The sequence below is a fragment of the Apodemus sylvaticus genome, chromosome X, assembly GCF_947179515.1.
Source record: "Apodemus sylvaticus chromosome X, mApoSyl1.1, whole genome shotgun sequence".
NCBI lineage: Eukaryota > Metazoa > Chordata > Mammalia > Rodentia > Muridae > Apodemus > Apodemus sylvaticus.
Genome location: NC_067495.1, coordinates 86632256 through 86640552, shown reverse-complemented (window position 1 = coordinate 86640552; position 8297 = coordinate 86632256). Strand labels below are relative to the sequence as shown.

The window sequence follows — 8297 nt, the reverse complement described above, 5'->3', positions numbered from 1 at the left end:
CCTTAAAGAATTATAGGAAAACAAAACCAAACAGGTGAAGGAATTGAGCAAAACCATCTAGGATCTAAAAATGAAAATAGAAACAATAAAGAAATCACAAAGGGTTGTTTCTAGCTTCTGTCTATCACAAACAAGGCCAATGTGAACATTGGGGAACATGTGCCCCTTTGGCATGGTGCAGCATCTTTTGAGTATATTCCTAAGAGTGGTATTGCTGGGTGTTCAGGTAGATCTATTTTCAACTTTCTGAGGAACCTCTAGATTGATTTCCAGAGTGGTTGTACCAGTTTGCAATCCCATCAGCAGTGGAGGAGTATTATTCTTTCTCCACATGGCAGAAGAAAGTATACAGAAAATTGGGTTCATTTACACAATGGATACTACTCAGCTGTTAAGAATGAGAAGATCCTGAGTTTTGCAGGAAAATGAATGGATAGAACTAGAAAATATCATCCTGAGTGAAGTAACTCAGACCCAAAAGGACATGCATGATATGTACACACTAATAAGTGGATATTAGCCAAAAAAGTGCCAAATAACCAAGATACAGCCCACAGAACTCAAACAGATCAACAAGCTGAAGGGAACAAATGAGGATGCCTCAGTACCACTTAGGAGGGAGAAGAAAGCAACCACAAGCTTAAAGGGAAGGACCTGGGAGGGAAAGGGGGTGGGGGCATAGAAGAGGATATTGGGTATTGGGTGGGAGAACAGGATAGAGATCCCAGAGGTCCACCAGAAAGAATGAAAATGTGCAACCTCAGGAAGTAGGAGGTTGGTGGGGGCGGGGGGGGGGGACACTCCAGAATGTACCAGAGACATGGAAGGTAAGAGACTATCAGGACTCAAAGAGAAGTAGGGACCTTAGATTAAATGCCCTACATTGAGGAGAGGGAACTTGTAGAGCCCACCTCCACCAGAAAGACAAGGCATCAAGTGAGAGATGGGGTTGCATCCCATCATCAATACAATGACCCGTAATTGTTCCTGTCTGAAAGAATTACAGGGATGGAAATGGAGAGGCACCTGAGGTAAAGAAGGTCTAGCAGCAGGTCCAAAGTGGGGTCCAGCTGAAGGGGAGGCCCCAAGACTTGACACTATTATGGAGGCTATGGAGTGCACACAAAAAGGGACCTATTATGACTGCACTCTGGAAGACCCAACAAACAGCTGAAGAGTTAGATGCAGTTATTTGCATACAACCAATGGACATTAGCTGCTCAACTCTGTGGTTCAATTAGGAGAAAGCTGGAACAGCACTGTAGGATGACCAGCAGTCTCAGTTAACCTGGAATCGTGAGATCTCTCAGATACTAGAATACCAACCAGGCAGCATAGAATAGCTGATATGAGGCCCCCAATACATATAGAGCAGAGGAATGCTGGATCTGGGTTTAGTAAGAGATGATGCACCTAACCCTCTAGAGATAATAGGCCCCAAACCACCAACAGACAAGATGTTCAGGGGAGTTTAGAGATCTGGTGGGGGTGGGGTGGGGTGGGGTGGGGGTGGGAACATCCTTGTGGAGACAGGGTGCCAGAGAGGTATGGGATATGGATCAGTCAGCGGGTGAACTGGGAGGGGAATAAAATCTGGAGTGTAAAATAAATAAATGAATAAATAAATAAATGAATAAATAAATAAATAAGAAATCACAGAGGGAGACAACTCTGGAGATAGAAAACCTTGGAAAGAGATCAGGAGTCATAGATGCAAGCATTGCCATCAGAATACAAGAGATAGAAGAGAGAATCTCAGGTGCAGAAGATACCATAGAAAATATTGACACGGAAATATTGTCAAGGAAAGGCAAAATGCAAAAATCCCCTAATGCAAAATATCCAGGAAATTCAAGACACAATGAGAAGACCAAACCCAAGGATTATAGGTGTAGAAGAGAGTGAAGATTTACAACTTAAAGGGCCAGTAAATGTCTTCAACAAAATTATAGAAGAAAACTTTCCTTACCTAAAGAAAGAGATGCCCCAAAATATATAAGAAGCCTACAGAACTCCAAATAGATTGGACCAGAAAAGAAATTCCTCCTGTCACATAATAGTTAAAACACCAAAATGTACTCAACAAAGAAAGAATATTAAAAGCAGTAAAGGAAAAATGTCAAGTAACATATAAAGGTAGACCTAACAGAATTACACCAGACTTCTCACCAGAGACTATAAAAGCTAGCCGATCCTGGGCAGATGTTATACATACCCTGAGAAAACACAAATGCCATCCCAGACTACTATACCCAACAAAACTCTCAATTACCATAGATGGAAAAACCAAGATATTCCTTGACAAAAAATGAATTTACCCAATATCGTTCCACAAATCCAGCCCTTCAAATGACAATAGATGGAAAACTCCAACATAAGGAGGCAAACTGCATTCTAGGAAAAAGCAAAAAAAGTAATCTTGTTTCAACAAACCCAAAAGAAGATATCCACACAAACATAAAAGTAACATCAAAAATAACAGGAAGCAACAATCACTATTCCTTAATATCTCTTAACATCAATGGACTCAGTTCCCCAATAAAAAGTCAGACTAACATACTGGATACGTAGTCATGACCCAGAATTTGCTGTATACAGAAAACATACCTCATTGTCAAAGACAGACACTACCTCAGACTAAAGGGCTGCAAAACAATTTTCCAAGCATATGGCCCCAAGAAACATGCTGGAGTAGCCATTCTAATATCTAATATCTAGTAAAATAAGCTATCAACCAAAAGTTATCAGAAAAGATAAGGAAGGACACATCATACTCATAAAAGGAAAAAAAATCTACTAAGAACAACAAATAAAGAAACTACAAACCGAGTTGAACAAGTGTCCTTGTGTTAGGCATGTGTTGGCTTTATGCCCTAGAGTGCATATAGCTGGGTCTTGAGGTAGATTGACTCCTAATTTTCTGAGAAACTACCCTATTGATTTTCAAAGTTGCTGTGCAAGTTTGCACTCTCACTGGCATTGGATGAGTGTTCCTCTTCCTGCATATCCTTGCCAACATGAGCTGTTACATGTTTTATTGACCTTAGTTATTGTGAAAGGCATAAGATGGAATATAATAATATATTTCCTTATGGCTTCCCAAACACACTTAGTGTTATTTATCAATCCTTTCTCCTTCCCCATGTATATTACTCTCTCTTTTCCCTCCCAAGTTAAAGTCCATAGCACATTTCCTTCTATAGTAGCCATGTTCTACTCTCTCTAGAGACCCATCTATTCCCTCCCACATGGTACCTTTCTACATTTATGGTATCTTGGTTATATTAGATTATACATGAAAATCTGAAGATTTGAAGCTAGTATTATTTTAGTATATTGAAGAGAGATTATGTGGTATTTGTTTATCTAGTTCTAGATTAGTACTGGCTATAATAATCATAGAACTACAACTTTTAATCAATGAGACAAATTGGGATAACAATCAGTTAAGATTTTTTTGGGTAGAACATATATTGATTACATATTGAGCTTATGCATCTCTTCTTGAATGAATAAAAGGTATTTTACAAAGGTGGTTTTAAGGATTTAACAGGTTGTCTTAGAATACTGATCTATGCACATCTGGAGAGTCACTCTGTAAAAATGATCTCAATTATTTTGATTTAGAATTAAAATGCAAATCTGTCCATGGATATAATATACATGTGGCTATGATTAAGATGTTTCCTCCTAACTCTACAGAAAAAGCAACAGTCAGCTAACCTGGATCTTTGGGGCTCTGAGAGACTGAACTATCAATCAAAGAGCATACACAGGCCCCCTGAACTTATGTAGCAAATGTGCTGCTTGGTCTTCATTTGGGTCCTGAACAACTGGATATGGGGCTATCCCAAAAGCAGTTGCAGTATGTGGGATGTGTTTTCCTAGCTGGCCTACCTTTTTCAGCCTCGGTGTGAGAGGATGTGCCTAGCCCTGCAAAAACTTGATGTTGTGGCTAAGGGAGGACCTCCACCCCCTCAGAGGAGAAGGGGAGAAGGGAGGAGGGAGGAATTGTTGGAAGGGGTGACCAGAAGTGATCAAGATGTCAAGTGGATAAATAATATAATATAATATAATATAATATAATATAATATAATATAATATAATATAATATAATATAATATAATATATGTTTTGTCTTCATTGGAATCCCTACCAAACCGAAAGGTAGCTTAAGAAGTAAGCAGTATGGAAGTGGGATGGAGTTACTCTGGAATGACTAATTACCCTGCAGGATGAATGTGTCTCTTTCTGGACTATTTTTGATGAGAATAACACTCCCTATGGTATTGACACTATGTCCTCTGGACAGGGCTAGGGTGTCTTACTGAGGCCCTTTCAATTCTACCTTTTCTAAACATTACTCCCTGACTAAGCCCTCTTTCTCAATGATTTATACATTGAGATATGCTAATATAATCTGTTACCTTTTTCTTGCCTAAGAGTAATTCTGTTGCTTTAATGTGGCTTTATCTGTTCTGACATAGTCCACTAAGACTTGGTTTTACCCTTTAATTCTTATAAGTATGTTTTCTACAGTATGAAAAATCATACCTCTTATTTTCAGATGTATAATTTATCTTTTATACTTTGTTTCCCTTTTATGTTCTCATGAAAACTTTGAGGGTGTTTTAAAAGTGTAGTCTGTCACATTAATAGAAAATTGAAGGCCATAATACTAGAAGCTTTGCCATATTTTTCTAATGAGCATTCATGTAAGAGGGATAGAACCAGAGGCTTTCATATGGAAACTTATTTTAAGTTTACATGAAGATATCTTGATAAGAAATGAAAATAATTAGTTATACAGTATTTTAAAATTACCACTTTTGTCATATACACATGAATAATATATTTCAGAAACAACATAACTGTATTTGTATATTGAAATCCAATATTGCAAGCATCCTTTGATTTGATTTGCAAAATAAATGGAATCCTGAAAAGTTCATAATAAAATATTGTGCAAAATATGGAGTCAGCAATCGTGAATTGTTAACAGTTTTCCTATTCTAGTTGGTAGTGTGGCCTCTGGCAAACACTTGAACAATTAGTGCCCTAGCCCTTACACCTAGAAAATGCATGTTATGCTGGGACATAAATTAGAGTAGGGCAAAGTCTTTATGTTTGGCTAGGATTCAGCATTTTACTGCTTGGAAGACCAGGGATTTCTCATAAAAGAGATGCTATTTGATCTATTGAACTTAAATAGCACATTTGAGAAGATCATATGAATCTGGGTAAGAGCATATTCTTTGAAAATAATTAATTGAAGCTTTTTAGAATGGAAGGCCTAAGGTAGTGACTTTCCTCTTGAGATTGTAACACGTGTCAAAAGTGCTAAACCCTCTAGAAACTCTTTCCTTATCTGGAATTTCAATTTTCCTTTGAAAGCATGTTCAGGTTTTTAGTCTCTTTACTCATTTCTGAAAGCTATTACCTCTATGCAGATAACCCTCAAATCGATCCTGACCATAACTTTTATCTTGAGCTGCAGAGCACCATCCCTAGCTGACTGCTCATATCTCTACCACTATACACTCAGCATCATTCAAGAAGTCATCATCACTGGCATCAAACTTTCAACTACAAACAATTTCTTCTTTTAGTCTCTCAAATGTGCAACACCCGAGGTAGCTTACATATTCTTTCATGTTTCCCTTTTTGTTGTTTTGCCTGTTTGCTTTCTGTCTTTCTTTGATTTCTGTTCCTCTCTCCCTCCCACTCTTCTGCCATCCTTTCTCCTTCCTTCTCTCCTGTTTAATATAATGTTGTATTAGTTGTTTTGTCTTGTGCCATTTATATGTCAAGTTCTATATGGTCAAATACATCAACATCTCTTCTTCTATTCTCATAGCTATCATTTTAATTTAATTAATTATTACACATTGGATGTGTTATTATATATGTATGTATATATATGTATGTATATATATGCATGTATATATATGTATGTGTATATATATGTATGTATATATATGTATGTATATATATGTATGTATATATGTATGTGTATATATATATATATAATGTTTTTCTGCTCACTCTTCCCTCCCAGTTCCTAATTGGAATTCTAAAATCGAAACATGCGTGTTTGATTATAGCAACCCTCTATATAAATTGCCTCAGTCGATGCCAGAAGGCCTTTCATCATGTGGCTCTAATCAACTTCAAATTTTATTATTCTGGGACAAATATGTTTCAGTCTATCTGAACTGCAAATGGTTTCTCTAATCTACCATGCCAGCCCTTACTTACATATAGTGTCTCTTTTACTTGGAGTATATATTCAGTCTAATCATTTTAACATCCAGGAGATAATATTCCAGGGACATAGAAACAAAGAGAAAAATAAAAACCACTGTTTGTAAGATGAGCATTATTGTACTTTGTTTCTAATGGCTCATGTTCACTGGTCTTAGATTACACAGAAATCCTTAGTTTGACACATAGAAGTTGAGCTACCTACCATCTGCATAAATGTGTGCTGTATTAGCTTCACCATATTATAATCAGCCGAACGAAATGGTACCTGTGTAAGCTGAGAACTATGCAACACATGGTTTCAAAAACATGAAAACTGTCATATTAAGTTGGCCTTTAAAAGGTTCTGTTTAATGGTGATTTTTATGGCTAATAAAGCCATTAACCACACAAAAAGGATGACCTTATCATACACTTAACATTTCTGCTTCAATATATGAATCAATATGCAATTGATTTAATTAAGAAAGCTGAGTTCTTTCACAACATGATTCACTTTACTTCTGTAAATATTCAACTGCCAATGATTTTGCTATGACCTGTGTGACATTCATGAATCTAAAATGGATTTTTAAATGCTTGAGGACTTATTATGCATTAAGTGTGTATCAGAATAAATTGGAATGAATTTCTTAGGCTTGAAACTTTCATTTTTCAAAAGTTATTATTATTATTTTATATGTATGAGTGTTTTGTCTGGATGTATGTGCGCGCCTGTGTGCATGCCAGTTGCTCAAGGAGGCCAGTAGAGGGAGCTGGATCCCCTTAAACTGGTGTTACAGATGTTTGTGAGCCATCTTGTGGATCTTAGGAAGTGAACCTTGATCTTCCGGAAGAGCTCATATACTGAGGGCGGACAGTTACATGATTATAATACCATCACATTCTTTTCCTCTTCTGGGGACAGTGGTTAGAGGCACTCAGGATGGTCCAGTGCTTTTTATAGTAGGATTTCCTACTATACAGCCTCTAACAAAAGTAGGCTGTTTCAAACCCCTGGCAACAGGATTGTTTACATTTACACCAAGAACTTTGGGAAAGCAACTAAATCAGCAGGCAGCAAGTTCCTGGGCAGACTTCGAGGGGTTCCTGCTGTGAGACCCAAAGTCCCTATGAGATTGTCTAAGACAAAGAAGCACATAAACAGGGCCTATGGTGTTTCCTTGTGCGCCAAGTGTGTCCATGACAGGATCAAGTGGGCTTTCCCTATTGAGGAGCAGAAAATCGTTGTGAAAGTGTTGAAAGCATAAGCACAGAGTCAGAAAGCAAAATAAATGTGCAGCTTTTTAAGCCTGGTCTATGGTTAAAAAAAAAAAGACCATCACATTAACTTAGTTAACATTCCATTATCCTAAAGAGATGATTATTTTTTTTTTTTGTCTTTGGCAAAGGCAATGATTCCTCACCTCTAGAGAAATATAGCACCAATAAAACGGGTACCTTTGGCAAGGTACATTTGATAAGTTTCATAAAGTGTGAATATAGCCTGCTGGTGAATCTGTTGTGCTATCGCACTAACCATGTATTACACTCTGGTGTATAAGCAATTGGAAGGCAGAAGTTCTATTTGCTTCATCATATCACTGAGAATTCTTGGCATATAGTGGGTACTCTTGACTAAATGAATGAATGTGGCTTTACATGACAAGTTTGTTGCTGTAATGAATACTGGCAATTCACTTATTTAACATTCTTCATGTGCCACTTCTACAATATTTATACCCTATTCACCTTCCTCCAACTGTTTAAGTATTAATGGCTATGTATATGACCTAAGGCTAAAGTCATCAAATTTGGATTAAATTTTAGTCACCTATTACAGTGAACACTTTTCTTAAAATCTTAATTTTAGACAACGCAATTTTCCTGGCCATAAAGTATAAAGTAGCAATTATTTTAAACAAAATGTTATATTTATTTTTTTAAGAATTTCTTTAATAGATGGATGGAGCCTATATCTGAGTGAAAAAAAAGGAATCACTTGTTGAATTCATATGCTTGAAAAATAAAAGCAACATAGAGAAATTATCTTA

The 8297-nt window shown here is 36.8% G+C and overlaps 1 pseudogene; it reads left to right on the top strand.

Moving 5' to 3' along the window:
* Positions 1 to 6525: 6525 nt before the first annotated feature.
* LOC127674579 (60S ribosomal protein L34-like) lies at positions 6526 to 7538 on the top strand (annotated as a pseudogene).
* Positions 7539 to 8297: the final 759 nt, after the last annotated feature.